The 17,992-nt window shown below is 34.5% G+C and overlaps 1 protein-coding gene across 9 annotated transcripts in view; it reads left to right on the forward strand.

The window, feature by feature from the left end:
- SSBP2 (single stranded DNA binding protein 2) overlaps positions 1–17,992 on the forward strand; it is a 308,327-nt gene that overhangs the window by 134,901 nt on the left and 155,434 nt on the right. The window contains exon 3 of one of the 9 annotated variants that reach the window (XM_053907235.1): positions 1,024–1,088. The exons of the other annotated variants lie outside the window; for them this stretch is intronic. The gene's annotated coding sequence lies outside the window, so the exon portion shown is untranslated. The remainder of the gene's footprint in view (positions 1–1,023; positions 1,089–17,992) is intronic. 9 annotated transcript variants of the gene reach the window in all.

Genomic DNA, 17,992 nt, shown 5'->3' on the forward strand with positions numbered 1-17,992 from the left:
CCAACATGTTCTGCACCAATATGGTGGCAAACACAGAGAATCACTGGACTCGGCATCTCCCTCTACCACTGCTTTCTTCTTCATAGAAAATGTTGTTTCAGGTTTCCTTCCTTTCCTTCCATTACCTTGAACCCTTTTTGCAACTCACTTTTCAGTTTATTCTATTTCAAGCAGTATTTTTCCCCTCATATGTACACACATCTTATTTAAATTTTCTTCTTTTCTAAATATGGTTTAGTTATTATACTAAAATATTTCTCTTTTGCTCATACTCTTACGAAGAACCTCAAACAACCTTAATCACAAATGAGAAGGATCAAAATGCAATTACTACTTTACTTGTATTAAGAATGAAATATTCATACATTTAATGGAAATGAGACAAAATATAGTAATAGCCTGGGGCAGGGGGCCCCAAGAACCCCCTGAAATACAGTGAGTTACTAGAAAGATTCACAGAACTCAGCATATAGCCACACTTGCTGATGTAATTATTACAGCAAAACTTATAAAGAAAAAAAAAGGCAAGGGAAGGATGGAAGAAAAAGCAAAAGGCTCACAGGAGAAAGTCTGGAGGATTTCATATTTAAGCTTCCAAGAGCCCTTTCTTAGTAGGGTCACACAAGTTGCACTGAATTACTCCAGCAACTAGTTGTGGTCACAAATGTGAAACATCTACCAGGAAGCTCATTTGAGCTCAGTGTCAAAGGTTTTTATGGGGGGGGGGGGGGTGGCTAGTCATGTAGACACCCTCTGCCTAGTATATACCAAAATTCAAACTCCTAGAAGGAAAGCAGATGTTTAGTATAAACCATATTGTTTGTGCAAGCAGTTTAGACATAGTGAGCCACCATTTTGTGAATGGTGTGAACCCTCCTGAAATCAAAATTCCCAGCAACCAGCCAAAGGCTGTCCTTACACCCAGGCCTTTCTAAGGATGTCAACCTAAAGCCTGCGATGTTAACTTTTCTCTCTCTCTCTCTCTTTTTTTTTTTTTTTTTTTTTTTTTTTTGTATACTGCAGTTAGACTTTGAAAGTCCGTCCAGAAAGCATCCAAAAGTTGTATTCAGAATCAGTACAGAACTCTGGTATGTTTCCTCATGTTCTGCTAATTGAATAAACACTAGCATTTATTATAAGCTATAATAATCTTAGGAAATAATTTTCTATTACTTTTCACCTCAAATAGTATTTCTATTATTGTAAATTTAAAAGGCTTTTTTATTGAAAGCCTGGAAATTTTATAACATGTTTTCTTACATAAAAGAAATTCTAATTTTCAAACAACTGATTTGCAAATGAAATTTTATAATAAAACCTAGTTTTAGGATTTCTTAATTGTAGTTTACACAGAAGGAAAAAATTTGAGTAGATTGTATTCACTGGGGAAGGCTTTAAGAAGGAAATTGAAATTGAACTGAAGCAGGGTGGGGGGAAAGGACAAAGAATATGCCAGGGAAACCCAATAGCATGACTAAGGGAAGATTGAGGATGAGTAGCTTGAAGAGGAGAGGTACTCGTGTATTACTATTCAGAAGCAAACAGAAACTCACAATTACTTTTTGCATCTGTGCTCCTGAGGCACAGGATATATGTATTTTATGTTTTTGTTCATTCTAAAACTATAGGATGATCTACTTTTCTTATTTTTTTTAATGAAGCATATTATATATTTCTTTTGTTATGTTTCATAATCTTAAACTATTTAACTCACAGGGTTGTTTTGAAGATGCAGTAAGATGTGTGAAAAAGATATGTGAAAGTATTTATGGCCATCATTTAAAAAAATTTTAACTGTCTCATCCTAATGAGTTAAATTAGGCATATACTTCACATATAATTTTATTATGTATGGAATTTCTGGGCACAGCACTTTTACGTATCTCCCTCAGCTTGCTCTTACTTGTTCTCCTGCTACCTGACTGAATATTCATGCTGTTACAGAACCTAGTCTGGATCATCCAGCAGAAGAACCAAGCAGCACTCAGAGATCTTGGGAGGCGGCAAGTTTATTTCACACCAGCAGGCTCAGAGGAGATCACTCTCCAGAGGTCTGAGCCCTGAGTGTGTAAGCAGAGGGAACAATTTATAGTCTGTTACTTCTGCATTCGTCATTAGTAGTAATTTGGCATGGGCAAGTAGGGTAGGAAGAAGAACCCGGAAGGGGAGTCTGGTCAGAGACTGGAATTTCCCTATCAGTCCTGTTGGCCATCTAATAACAGATTTTTTCCCTATCAATGCCAGAAGGTCTTCTTGCTGCTAAACATTACAGTTCTTTAATTCTATAGTGTAGCACATAGGTGTCTAGTATTTATATATGTGTTGGTTTGGGTTTTCATGCTTCTTCATATCATATAGTTTCCTTATTTGGCCTTTGTTTCCTGTGTTTTCCTCTGGCACACCACTCAACTATTTGGAGAGCAACTTTTATAAGACCCAATATTCGGTACTTTAGTTTCCTTGCAATATTTTTTATGGTTAAAATAGAATTTAAAAGTGTTGTCAATTCCAGGATAGCAAAGCTATATAACAAAAGTCCTTTCTTTGTGCTAATAAGAGAAGTAAAATATTTCATGAGTGCCTAGTGCCTAGCCTAAAGCTGTCTCACACATTGTTATTATGTATGACTATTTGACTCATTATGAAAAATTGAGTATATTATCTAATTCTTTCAAATGTAAGATATATTGCAAGAATTATTAGAAATTCAGCTAAATAATCATTGCCTGATAATACAATAAAACTCTTGGTAAATATCTAGATAAATCATTAAAAATTTTAGGCCAAATATTTGAATATGTCACTGATCACTCCAAAAAAACCCACGTGGTTGTTAACAATAGCTCAATAATTGGCTGATTTATTCTCTTCTCTCCAGATTTCTGATGTATGTAGAAATATCCTTAAAGTTCATTAAATAATACCTATTAATGAGCAGGGGAGGGGCAGACAGAGAGGTGGACACAGAATCTGAAGCCGGCTTCAGGCTCTGAGCTGTCAGCACAGAGCCAGGTGTAAGGCTCGAACTCACGGACTGCAAGATCATGACCTGAGCTGAAGTCTGATGCTTAACCGACTGAGCCACCCAGGTGCTGCCTCCCCGCCCCATTTATTCTGTTTAAAAGCCAAGAAGCTGTGACTTGGTAATAGTTTTTATAATTCTGTTCTCCTTAATCTAATAAATTCTAAAACTCATTGGGCAATGATAGGAAACCATATTTCAGATGGAAAATGTGTCAAGTGTCTACTTTTTAGGATGAAGTAGAAACATACATGAGAATAGCACCTATTTATGTGTTTGATTAACTAGTTTTCAGAGTAGTTCCTTTGTTATTTATATTTTGAAATGTTATCTATATGTTAAAACAGGATAGTAATACATCTGATCATGTGTTTACTATCAGATTTCAATAATCATTACAAAATTATCTTTACATTTGTGTCACTTGCATATATTCTATAAATGAGAAATATGTGTTAGAGAATTATACTGTGTAAAAGAAGTCTAATACAAAACTTGAGTACATATACATTAGGTTTAATATAAATTATTTTCAGAAGAATGCTTGCTTTTTGTGAATTTACTTATTGAACCAAATATTTTTAAATGATTAAAATGGAAGAAGTCTCATCTTTTGTACCATAAATTGTTTAAAGTATAATTTCATTAAAATAAAGAGAACTTAATTTTGTTAATTAGCTTATTTTATTTTTAATATTTTTTAAAGTTTGTAAAGAGAAAGAAGTAGCAACTCGTCATAGAGCTAACCCCTAAACTAAGGCAAATACTTTTGTCTTGTGAAGATGGCTTTTCTTAGACAAAACAACCAGAGCTTTAACTTAATACTTAAACAAACTGTGCTTATATTTCAAGGGAAAAGCTATTTACTTTGAGATTCAGTTTAAGAGCTCTTCACAAAACTGGGAAAAAGCAAAGCCTTAGCTGAGATAGAACTTGATTGCTACTGATAAGGACATTTCTGTTTCTGATCTAGTGAGCTTTACATCTAAATTTCTGAATAAAAAAAAATTAGTTAGAATTTATAGCTAGAATGAAGTTAAATTAATCAAGGTATTTGTTTTTGAAGCAATTATATAAGCTCATGTTTTAGATTGCTTTTCAGTACGTATTCTTGCTTGAAAGGAGCCAAATGGGAAATATTGAGGAGACAAGGCACAGAAAGAGATTGTGTTATAAGAATAAGACTATTCTTTTTATAGTTTTCTACAAAACATAAAATACACTTTATTTCCTTGTACTCATATACTTAAAAATCATTGTACTATGCTCAATTTTAGGCAACCAGTAGCTATAAGTAATAGATTTCCCAAGCAGAAACATTTTCCTCTCTGTCTTCTATGGGCCAAGTCATTTTTCTGTCTACTATCTTTTAAAAGGCCAAAATTGAATTTTTCAACTTAGTAGTTACTCTTACTCTCAGTGGATTCTTTCTTCTTGGTTCTGAAGGTTCCTATTAACATGGTACAGACTCCACAAAATTGTAAGGTATAAAGTAACTGATGTTTGGGGCTGAAGGTGACTTTTCAGATCATTTAGTCAAACACACAGTCATTTTACATTTAACCCAGGTGTCACTTGTAGCCTTCTACCAATCCTGTGGCCTCTGTAGTACTGCTGCATATATGCCCTCAGGGATTATATGCTCGTAGTTACTTCCAGCTTCAAATTTGGACTCAGGGGACTTTTCATCTTACTTGCACTTTATCTACTAATCATTTTCTCTGTGTTTGTTATAGACCTTGGCAATAAATGGTATGATTGAATTGTAATCAGTTGGTACTAGGTGCTAATACTAGTACATTAGGTACTAGACCATTCATGTACCTATGAGAACCAAAGTAGTGGACTGTGCATTTGACCTATAAAATTTGTGTTTTTATTTAATTTTCACCTGGATTTCTTGGTGTTCTAGGTAGAAAAGCAGAATATTTTGTATTTGGTTTATATGTTGTCCTTCATTTTTAGATCTGAGATATTAAGTGATAATTAAATTGAAGATTACCTTTAATCATTTATGCCTTAAAAATAGGGTACTGGGATAAAAAATAGACCCAGAAGCTGATAGACCCAGAAGCTGAGCGCTGTAAAATTACCATTGGATATTAATATATGGTGTCATCGTATGTCCTTGCCTTCTGACACAAAACATTTTTTATCCTCACACATGAAGTCTTTTTTTAAGGAGAATCCCAGTTAAAATATTTTGCATCGTAAATGCCTTGACATGGAACACACTTGTACTTGATATAATATGCTTGCCTGAAAATGTACTTAAGATATCTGGGTTGTTATCGTAGCTGTCATCATCTCTGATAAGGTATCAGTCTTTCTCATCCAGAACCAATTTATCAGGGTTACATAGTATTTCTAATACAAATCAGAAATTTGTGGTTTTTGTATTTTTAATACAAATCAGAAAAACAATAAACTGTGGGGATATGAAAATCCCAGATTGGGACACTAGACACCGTGATGCCGTTTCCCCAACCAAAAATTAAAATTTGCAGTCTGAAATTAGAACTAATGTAGAAAACTAGTGTGTGTCTTGATTTTGCATTAGATATCTTTTGGTCAAATTGTCAACTTATTTATCCTTCCCTACACGCCTGGCTCAGTAGGTGCTCAGTAAATATTCATGAGCTTGAGTTGAATTTGGAGTTAACATGGCTGATGGTGTTTTACTGCCCACCTGAGCAAAGCCAAGAGTATGACCTAATATACTTTTCCACTGTTTAGGATATAGCACTCTGAATCTGTTTCTTCTCCTACCAGCACAGCTTCTTTTTCTTCTAATTGCTGTACAGTTAGATTTTTCTGAAAAAAAATTCAACAGTAGTAAACCATTTCTTTAGTTCTGCTTTAGTATCTTGATTTATAGAGACTATACTTTGAGGGAAATACAGGCATTTCTATTCTGTGAAAAGCCACTTAGCCCAACCTCATACCACTCCTTCCCCAAAATTCAAATTTTCAAAATGGAAACCAGGAAGCAGTAATTTTTGTTTGTTTTACAGAAAATTTCTTCAAGGCCTTTGAAATAGTAAGCTTTCTTAAATACATTAAATGTTATTTCTAGAACATTAACTCCTTAACTGGGCTGGAGGGTAGATAAACTGAAAACTAAATTGTTCAATTACTATCAAATTAAGATCAGAAATTAAAATAAAGCATCTCTTAAATTAAAAAAGCATACCTACTGGCAAGTTCTTATGAATACGTGGTGCAAAATATATAATTATAATTATATATATATATAATATATATATATAATTATAATTAATGTAAAAAATTGTTGCTGGCAGTTAATCATGACAGGAACTGGCAAAACTATTCACCAGGTAGTATCTAGGGGCTCTTTGACAGCTTCCTTTCCTTATTGTGAAAGCCTTTATCCAATTACTTAATATTGTGCATGTGTGTGTTTGTGTGCTCGCACATGCATGTGTGCGTCAGTGCGTGTGCATGCCTGCGCTGAAGGGCCAGGTGCTATTTTTGCTGTTAGTTACTTGAAACTATAGGGTTGAACGCATATATTTTGTAACCAGAATATGTCCACTCCTATCTGTACAGTAGATGAGGACAGAAACAGCTAAGGTTAAAATGAAAAACATAGTGAAGTTACTCATCTTTAAATCATCCATAATGAGGTCTGTGCATATTAATGTAATGTGATCTCTTTTTCCTTTGTCAGTCCTCTTCTTGCACCTTAATACTCAGAACTGCTTCCATGCTAATTTTTCTCTTTTGCCCTCATCATTGATTTTGTTATCCTCAATAGGATGACTCTCCAGTCCCTCTCAAGCTTTAATCTTCTCTCTCCATTTGGTCTCTTGGACATTTACACTTGTATATCAGTCTGCCACTTTCAATTCAGGGTTTTAAAAGCAAAATCACCCCACCCCTAGCCAAACCTAAAGAAAGAAAATGTGAAAAAACAATAAGAAACTTGTTTGTCCCTTCTAGATTTCACAATTCTTTTTCTGATGTAATCTTTCTTCTATCCTCCCAGGATTTGAAATGAATGTTTGACTCCTCCCCCTCTCTGCCAACATCCTCCAAATGATTTTTGCCTCTTGCTACCTTCCCTGATACCAGACTAATAGTTCCAAAATTATTGCTTTAATCATGTAATTCCTGTGCTCAAAAATGTCTAATGATTTCTTAGTACTTTCAGGAAGAAATCCACATTTCTTTACCTGGCATTAAGTTTCATGATTATCTGCTTCTGTTAGTTCCATTAGTTTCTACTCCCATCTGCTTCAGTCATGTTTGCTAGAATGTTTTCCTGTGTATATACATTAAAGCTATGCTTAGGGGCGCCTGGGTGGCTCAGTCGGTTAAGCGTCCGACTTCGGCTCAGGTCACGATCTCACTGTCGTGGGTTCAAGCCCCGCGTCGGGCTCTGTGCTGACTGCTCAGAGCCTGGAGCCTGTTTCGGATTCTGTGTCTCCCTCTCTCTCTGACCCTCCCCTGTTCATGCTCTGTCTCTCTCTGTCTCAAAAATAAATAAACGTTAAAAAAAAAAATTTAAAAAAAAACTATGCTTAAACCCAGTACTTTAAAAAATCCAGCCCTTTCTCAGTCACATGGCTTTGGAAATGTTTCCCTGATGTTTTCTAACGGTCAAACCTGTTAAACTTAATCCATCTTTTGAGCTATCCTAGATACCATTTTCTTCATAAAGCCTTTCTTGATTCCTTCAAAGGATATACTTCTGTATAGGACTTACCTTTATTTATGTATATATGGCAATGGCTAAGATCAATAATGAATTTTAATTATTGGCATAATTTGTTACCACTATATAGTTCTAAGTTTCTAGTACCCAGCACAATGCCTAGTGCATTTCATATAAGCATTTAATATATATGGAATGATTAATTATTTTGTTGCACTTGATTTGAGTGGAAGACAGTATAGTATAATCACCAAAAGCAGCCAGTGTCTTTGGAGTCAGAGAGATGAATAGATAGTTTGTATCCAGGTTCTACCTTTTCTATGCCATGTGAGCATGTAACATAAGCACTATGTTAATGAAACTTTCTGAGGCTCATTTCCTGATTTTTAAAGTAAGTGAATTTTTATTAAAGTATAGCACACACACACACACACACACAATGTAAACATGTATAAATATTTTTAATTCATTCATCCTGTTACTTTGCTCTAATTGCTTTTTTTAAAAAAAGATTATGTATTTTGGGATAGAGAGCAAATTTATTTCACTGAAGTTGATTGATTGGCCCATTTTCTATTGAGATACATCTCAGTTTTCTACTGAGAGTACGATCGGAGAGGAAGGCAGTATCAGAGAAAGTAGTCATAGCTTTGGAGTCTGTCCATTGCCAAGAGGTGATGGTAAGAAATTCATCCCAGGTCACAGTGTTATTCCTTGACTGCCTCTTTGTATTTTCTTCCTCCTCACCAGACTGAGTGGAGCATGCATGGGAAAAGTATAAGTTGGTTTTTTTCTAAGGTATTATGATAATAAGTAATTAGAAATTAATTTTTGCCTGAAACGTTCTAGACTCTATTCCTAGAGTGTTCCCAGATATCACTACCTTTAATGACCAGAGTTCTTTTTATTTTTGTTTTGTTTTTTAACAGCAATTTATCAACAGCTCACATAGGTGATTATTTAAATAGGTTCCATTTTCATTATTCAGTACCTTTTTTGGCATATTAAAATTTCTTCTCAATTTTTAAAAACTGAAGTGATATCTAAAACCAGTTGCAGTGACAGGAAGGTTATCACCATTTTAATTTTGTGCTACAACAGTTCTGGATGACTCAAGAATGTATTCAAGCATTCTTGGTAACTAGTTTGACAGAATGGATGGCTGTTCTTGAACATGTATAAAATGAAGATTTTTTTTTTCCAGAAGAAGTTGCATTTTATGTGTTTCCACTTAGGTTCCTTGGATATATTTTCAACCATTCAGAAGTTAATTTATAAATGTATTTCCCCAGTTGTGAATCAGTGGGTTTTTGAATAGTTTAATAAAGGCAGTTTTTATTTGTAATCAAATTTTCATTTGCGTTAGAAGGAATTCCAGTGATGTTTTTGAGTGAGCTGTGGTGTATCACACATTCTTTTAATCCTGTGAAATAAGGTATCCTTTTGGTTGAATTTGGGTTTGTATTAAATACTTAGGGTTAAAGCATTGTTCTTAACTTTGTTCATAAGTAATAAATTCCAGGTTTTAGGGTGAATGGAGGTATTTATATAAAGTTATTTATTTAGGGGTGCCTAGGTGGCTTAGTCGGTTAAGTGTCTGACTTCAGCTCAGGTCATGATCTCACTGTTCAAGGGTTTGAGCCCCGCGTCGGGCTCTTTGTTGACAGCTCAGAACCTGGAGCCTGCTTCAGATTCTGTGTCCCTTTCCCTGCTCCTCCCCTGGTCACACTCTGTCACTCTCTCTCAAAAATAAATAAACATTAAAAAAAATTTTTATTTTTATTTAAATTTATTTATTTAAATTATTTATTCATTTATTTAAATTTGTATGTTTATATTTATATATTTACATATAAATTATATTTATGTAAGTAAAGGAATATTAGCCTGCAAAAAAGACCACACAGAAAAACGTCGTTTTTTAAAATAGAGGTATAATTGACATGTAACATTATATTAGTTTTAGTTATGCAGTGTAATGATTTGTACATAGTTACAATTTTTTTTTCCTTGTGATGAAAACTTTTAATATCTACACTCTTAGCAACTTTCAAATAAGAAAACATCATTCTTGGGGTGTCTGCTGGTTGGCTCAGGGGCTTAAGTATCTGACTCTGGGTCTCAGCTCAGGTCATGATCTCACACACAGTTCATGAGTTTGAGCCCTGCATCCGGCTTTCTGCTGTCAGCTCGGAGCCCACTTTGGATCCTTTGCCCACCTCTCTCTGCTCCTCCCCCCACCTCAAAAAGAAACAAACATTAAAAAAAATAAAGACAGTATCATTCTTTTTTTGTTGTTTTATTATAACAAAGATATCATTGGCAGGTTGGAAAGAGCATCTACCTTTGACAGTTGTAAGTAATATATTTAACTTTGAAAGGAGGTATGCTTTCTAATGTTATATTGTGGAAGAGTAATATAAAGTGATAGTATATTAAGAAAACACATTTAAGGATAAAATAAAATACTTTTAATATTTCACATAACCATTTAGGCTCTTGAATTTTAGTCTGTGTAGTTAAAAAAAAAGTTAACAGAGAAAGGTAATGTGAGTAAATGAATAGGGTATCAAATTAGTATTTTCCTGACCTACAAAATAGTGAGCACTGTCTGAATAGCTACCAAAGAACAGAAATGTAAAAAAACAGTAATAAGACCTATAGTAAGTAGATGCTTACAAAAAAAGAATGGTCATAGACACAGATTTTTCTCTTTTTTTTTTGTTTCTCATTTTTGCTATTAGTGTGTTTTATGATTTACCTTTACTTGTATAAATTACTTTTGTACATTTGCAATTTACTTTTGTCACTTTTTGTAATCTTTCTCATTCTTAAATACTCTACTTTTCTCTTTATCTAGTTTCTTCTCTTTTCCTTTTTTGTACAGGTTCCCTTTCATGTTCTTTCTTTTACATTGTTTTCTGCACCTTTTTAAAAAGTTTGTTTATTTGTTTATTTTTACTAATCTCTGCACGCAACGTGGGGATCAAACTCATGATTCTGAGATCAAGAGTCCCACACTGTTCTGAGTCAGCCAGGTGCCCCACTTTTCACACCTTTTAGTACTTTTATCTTTGGCCCCTTCCTTTGTTCTTATTAAATTTGCACACATTAAAAAAAAAAAAACTAGAAACAATGTAAATTCAATCATACAGCTTCTCTTTATAAGTAAAATTTATTTTCTCAGTAACATACTAGGTCATTGTGGTTTTCATAATGCCACCCTGATCCTTTCCTAGCACTGAAATTCTTCAGGATGTTGGAGTGGCAAGGAAGAACAATACCAAGAGTACTTCACAGGGTGGCGTCAGTGTGGGTGGGTCTCTGTGGCTCTGTATTTCAGGCAGCATCTGATTGTTATTTGGAAGTAGTTACTGATGTGGTATCCTTAACCTGTTATCTAGGCTATACATATGTAATTGCTGAATAAAGGAAAATTTAATTTAAATGAGTAATTATAAAATTACGACATGCTTTTATTATATTTTTGAAAAGTTTATAAGTGTACTCTTCGCCTGTCTTCCTGGGTTTAAATCCCATTTGAATCATTTACAAGCTGTCTCATTTTGGACATGTTTCTTAATTCCTCTAAAGCTTTTTCTCTATTAAATGGGGCTAATAATAATATGTATCTAATAGAGGTGTTAGGATTAAATATGGTAATTGATATGATGATGACTATGCGTATTGTGATGAGCATGAGGTAATGTATGGAATTTTTGAATCATTATATTATACATCTGAAGCTAAAATAACACTGTATGTTAATTATATTTCAGTAAATATTTTTAAAATATGATAATTCATATAGCGTTTTTAACACAATCTGGTGTGTAGTAAGCATTTAATAATGTTACCTGCTACCTCTGCTATTGGTATTATAACTAATACCCTACTATTAAGTTCTTGTATTGCATTTGAAAGTTACTCTCAACATGAGGCATAAAAGTTGGAAAAGGATATAATAATTTCTGTGGGGCTGCTGTTAAACTTTTTTTGGCTCAACAAGTTATGTGGAAATTGTAATTTTTATATGGGAAAATATGAATGAGTTTTACTGCAAGACAAATGACTTTGCCCTCCTAATTTTGTTATACTTTTTTCTTTTCTTTTTGCAAGCCACTACATTGGATATTTTAAGTTTATTCTTCTCAATTCTTACTTTAACTCTAAACTAGTCATTGATGGCCACTGTTAGGGTGAGAGCCACGTAAAAATAAATAGCATAGCATTTATGCTATACAATATTATTTTGAAGAAATCATATTGTGTTTTCTTTATAAATAATCTATAACTTTTAAATAATCCTTAAATGTTGAGAAGTTTTTCACTTAAATGCATATGAATATATCATCTGATTTGATAAATATTTATCAATATAAAAGATTTATGGTAAAAAAGGAAGGGAGGGGCTCCTGGGTGGCTCAGTCTGTTAAGCATCTGACTCTTAATTTCAGCTCAGGTCATTATGTCACATTTCATGAGTTCAGGCCCCTCATAGGGTTCGGCACTTGTGGTGTGGAGTCTGCTTGGGATTCTCTCTCTCTCTACCCCTCCACTGCCCTTTCAAAAATAAATAAATAAAACTAAAGAAAAAAAGAGAGAAAGAAGAGAGTCTCCTTAGGCCAGTGAGTCAGTGACAATGTTAAACAATACAAGAAAAGAACTCGGATTAATTTAGCATGACAGTATAACACTGGGAAACTGAACACCCTATTGATGAATGTAGCTCCAAATGAAGAATGACGTTTTGCCTTGCTCAGTAAAGGTAGGTGTTTCTCCTGCACAAATGCCAAGAGTCAGAGATAGATGAAAGATAAGAAAACTTCCAGACTGAATTAAAAGTAGAAAAAATTTCATACATTTCACAGTGGACTCATATAAGCGGAAAAGTTTGAGGGGAAGAGTTCTTAAAGTCAGTGTCCATCTAGACTTCTAGACGAGGGTGAAACCCACCGTGCATGGCTCAAAAGGGAGTCATATAAGGCCAGGTTAGGACGTTGCCTCTTTGCCTTAAAGTTTTCCTTTTTTCAGTCTAGTGTGTAAGGTTTTGTGATTGGTTGCTAGATCACAGCTTGGAGATTTGGCAAGGAATTCTAAAGAATCGTTTTGGTTCCTCTCAGTTAATCTCGAGAAGAATTTTTTTTAAAACCTTCTTCAGGTGTTTATTAGAAACACACAAATCCAGGTGGACTCACCTACTTAGATTTAATGTAATTTCATTTAGAACTTTGGCTAGTATCCTGAATTAATTACCCATGGCACATCAAATTTGTCATCAAAAGCCATACTAAAGGGTAGTAAAGAAGAAGTTCGGGATCCCTTTCCAAAGTACAGCTGTCTAGTCAATAAAATGATTGTATTCAGGAAAGTATTTGAGAGAGGTTTATAGGTTAAGCTTCCCTGGACTGATTTTTAAGAAAACAAAGGAATCTCACATTAAAAAAACAGAGAAACAAGAAAAACCCACATTAATTAAGTTCCAAGAGGGCAAGCAAACTTATTAATTAAATGTTTAGTCACATCAAACCTGACATGTTAATCTTAAGTCACATTTCTGATATGCCATGTGTAATTGCAATACATGTGTTTTTATGTTTACATATAAGCGTGTATAATCAATGTGCAGAACGTATTTATATGTATTTTTTAAAATTTTTTAATGTTTATTTATTTTTGAGACAGAGAGAGAGCATGAATGGGGGAGGGTCAGAGAGAGAGGGAGACACAGAATCTGAAGCAGGCTCCAGGCTCTGAGCTGTCAGCACAGAGCCTGATGCGGGGCTCGAACTCACAGACCGTGAGATCATGACCTGACCTGAAGTTGGAAGCTCAGCTGACTGAGCCACCCAGGCGCCCCTGTATTTTTATATTAAATGTATCATAGCTTTATATTGTAAGGGAGCTTAATGGTATTTCTTAAATTTTGTGGCTTTTTAATTTATATCGCATTGTACTTTTATATTTACTTTGAAGTTGACAATGGATAGGAACATGTTTTTTAATTATAGCTTTTTGTGTGAAAACATAATCCACTTTATGATAATTTACTTTCCAGTTCTAAGTTAGGTAGGATTCATGGTCAGTGTCTGAACTTGAGAGATCTATTGCCCCCACCTGCCCCAAGAAGATAGAAGTTCATTTTTCACTCATAAAAATGTCTGGGGTAATTTGAGGGCCCCACAAATGCAGAGAACCAGCCTTCTCCTTTCTTGTTGCTGTGCCAGCATCAACACAGTCTTTATCTAATGGCCCAGTTTTACTTGTATTCCAGTCAGCTAGAAAGAAAGAAGGGATAGGAATGGGCATACCCTTTTCATTGAAAGGAATGACCTGGATGTTGTATATACCACCAGTGTTCAGATTTCTTTGGCCAGAACTTAGTCATATGCAATATCTAGCTACAGGAGAAGCTAGCAAATGTAGTCTTTAGCTATATGAACATGTGTTCAATTGAAAATTTCTATAATTTTATAAGAGGGGAAGGAATTTGGGGAGAAAACTAGAAATGACTATTAGAAGTATATTGAAGCCTAAAACAACTGCTTTTAACTATATGGAGAGGTCTGATAAAACTCCTCATTTCTGTGTATTGGGAAGTAGACATAGAAATGGGAAATGTCTTGCCAAGGTCAGACAGAATTCTGGTTTGTGGTAAAGCCCACCTAAATCCCAGTCAAGAACTTCTTCTAGTTGCTTAAAAGCACTGACTCTGAAGCCTAGGTTCCATTCCTAGTCTCTCTTTATCTGTGTGATCTTGTTAATTAACCTCTGTGTGCTTTATTGTCTACACTGATAAAATAGGGATATCAAAAATACTGATTTTGAGCATTTGATGAGTTAATATTTTTAAGATACATAAAATAGTGCCTTACATATCCTAAGTGCTATGTGTGAGTTATATGCTGTACTTGTTGATATTTTAGCAGATTAATCTTAAATATTTCACTTGAATATAAAAGTAGTCCAGAAAAAATGCATGAGAATTTTTAAGTTTTTGAGAGTAGTGGAGAATCAAAATTATTCTTTTAGAATCTCTTTTTTAAATTTTTTACATTTTTTTAACTTTATTTTTAAGAGACAAACAGAGCACAAGTGGGGGAGGGGCAGAGAGAGAATGAGACACAGAATAGGAAGCAGGCTCCAGGCTCTGAGCTGTCTGCACAGAGCCCGGCACGGCGCGGGGCTCAAACTCACAAACTGTGACATTGTGACCTAAGCCGAAGTCAGATGCTTAACCGACCAAGCCACCCAGGCGTCCCTTTTTAATTTTTTTAAAATGTTTATTTATTTTTAAGAGACAGAAACAGAGTGTGAGTGGGGGAGGGTCAGAGAGAGAGGGAGACACAGAATCTGAAGCAGGCTGCAGGCTCTGAGCTTTCAGTGCAGAGCCCGATGTGGGGCTTGAACTCACAAACTGAGAATTCATGACCTGAGCTGAAGTCAGAGACTCAACCAACTGAGCCACCCAGGTGCCCCTCATAATTATCCTTTAATAACAAATGGCTGAGAAAGAAAGAGAGAGAAGGAAGACAAGGAAAGAAAGAAGGGAGGAAGGGAAGAAAGAAAGAAAGAAAGAAAGAAAGAAAGAAAGAAAGAAAGAAAGAAAAGAAAGAAAGAAAGAAAGAAAGAAAGAAAGAAAGAAAGAAAGAAAGAAAGAAAGAAAGAAAGAAAGAAAGAAAGAAAGAAAGAAGGAAGGAAAGAAGAAAGGGAAACAAAGACCATGCAACTTGGCATTGGGGAGTTTGAATGCTAATATGAACTAAACTCTCCACTAATTAGTGATGTAACCAGAATCTGGGCATACTGTGATCTCTTTGGAGAGTTTTTAAAGAGAAAACCTCTGTTCCCTCTTTTTTTCTTTTTTCTTTCTTTTTTTTTTTCTTTTTTGAAGAAAAATCTCAGTGTCTTCTTTTTATTTCCATATGGAAAACTGAACTGAAGCATCTCTAGCATCTCAGGTCTGATGTTAAGGTATGTGGTATGTGCATTGAATTGACAAGAATGCAAAGAAGTAGAATTCTTGCACAAATTCTCCTTTTACCAGTGCTTTGTCTCCTATCAGCTTTTATATTTTGCCTTAAACTCTACTTTCTCTGGTATTACACCAGTTTTTTTTTTTTTTTTTGGTTAGCATCTACTTAATATATCTTTTTTCTTTTTACTTTCAAATTTTCTGTATCCTTATATTTAAGACTTGTTTCTTACTATTGACATTTACAGTTGACCCTTGAGTAACCCTCCCCCCCATAGTTGAAAATCTGCATGTAACTTTTGATCCCCCCAAAATTTGACTACTAATAGTTAGGACTAATAGTCTGCTGTTTACCAGTAGCCTTATAATAACATAAATCATAAATTAACACAGATTTTGTATATGTATTATTTACTGTATTCTTATAACAAAGCTTAGAGAAAAAATATTAAAAATCATAAGGAAGAAGAAATACATTTACAGTACTGTACTGTAAAAATCTGCATATAAGTGGATCCATGCAGTTCAAACTTGTGTTATTCAAGGGTCAACTGTAGTTGGATCATTAAAAGATCTACTTTTATAATTTTTTATTTTAATCAGAGTATTTATTTATATTTAATGTAATATTTGAGTTTAAATCTACCATGTTACTATTTTCTTTTCATTCTGGCCATTTTGTTACTTGTTCTTTGTTTGCTTGTTTTATTTCCGTTTGATTAGTTTTTCTTATGGCATTTCTTCTCCTCTTTCCTATCATTAGCTTGTTATATTTAAGTCTTTATCTTTTTCTTTTCATGGTTACCCAAAAGTCTACACTGTCTATCTTGGATTTATTAAAGTATGATATTAAGTAGTATTATTACAACTTCCTGGGCTGTGAAAGAATCTTCCACTTTACTACATTTAACAATCCCTTCCCCCAATTCAAATGTTGTTGTGTATTTTAATTTTATACATATTTTAGACTCCAGTAGGCATCACTATTATCACTGTTTTTATAGAAGACATTCTGTGGATATACTGGTGATATATTCTTTTAGTTTTTGTTTGCTTGAGAAATGTCTATTTTGGGACACCTGACTGGCTCAGTTGATTAAATGTCTGACTTCGGCTCAGGTCATGATTTTGCAGTTCATGATTTTGAGTGCCACCTTGGGCTCTATGCTGACAGTTTGGAGTCTGGAGCTTGCTTCAGATTCTGTGTCTCCCTTTCTCTCTGTCCCTCCCTTGCTTGCTTTTAGTCTCTCTTTCTCTCAAAAATACATGAAACATTAAAAAATATCTATTTCACCTTTTCTTATGAAGAGTGTTTTTGCTGGGTATGGATTTCTAGGTTGACAGTTTTCTTTCAGTGTGTTATAGATATCATTGTAGTATATTCTGGCTTTCATTGTTCATCTTTAGATTTCTGCAGTCAGTATACTTGCACCTGTTTTAAAGTGTTTTGCTTTTGTTTTCATCGTTTTTTATTCGTTTAATTGTTTTTATCTGTTTTTACTGTTAGCTATTGTTTATTATTAGCTGTTGTTTTCTTTGTATTTCTCCTGTTTGAAGTTTGTAGTGCTTTTTAAATCTGGGGCTTAATGTCTTTAATCACTTTTGGAACTTTTTCACCAATTGCATCCCCATATACTGCTTCTGCCTCTATTTTTTTAATCCTTTCATTCTGGGGCTCCACATTCCTGTATGCTAGATATTTTACCCTGTACCAAATATCACTTTTACTCTTTTCTTTCTTCCATATTTTAGTTTGGATATTTTCTTCTCACCTAGTTTATGGTTCACTAATTTTTTTCAGCTGTTGCAAACTATTAAGCAAAATAGTTTGCTATTATGCCCATCCACTATTTTTTAAAAATTTTTAAAAATATTTATTTATTTTTGAGAGAGAGAGAGAGAGAGAGGGAGAGAAGATGAGCGGGGGAGGGGCAGAGAGAGGCAAAAGACACAGAATCCAAAGCAGGCTCCAGGCTCTGTGCTGGCACCACAGAGCTCAACGCAGGGCTCCAACTCATGAGTCATGAGATCATGACTTGAGCCAAAGTTGGACGCTCAACCAACTGAGCCACCTGCGTGCCCCTCCACTAAATTCTTTTAAAAAAAAAAGTTTATTTATTTATTTTGAGGGTAGGAGGGGTAGAGAGAGAGGGAGAGGGAGAGACAGAATTTCAAGCAGGCTCCACACTGTCAGTACAGAGCCTGATGCAGAGCTTGAACTCACAAACGGCAAGATCATGACCTGAGCCGAAGTCTGATGCTTACTTGACTGAGCTACTCAAGCACCTCATCCATAAATTCTTAAATTCAGTGATTG

This window comes from Panthera pardus, unplaced genomic scaffold (assembly GCF_024362965.1).
Source record: "Panthera pardus isolate Hobbes unplaced genomic scaffold, ASM2436296v1 HiC_scaffold_2, whole genome shotgun sequence".
Taxonomy (NCBI): Eukaryota; Metazoa; Chordata; class Mammalia; order Carnivora; family Felidae; genus Panthera; species Panthera pardus.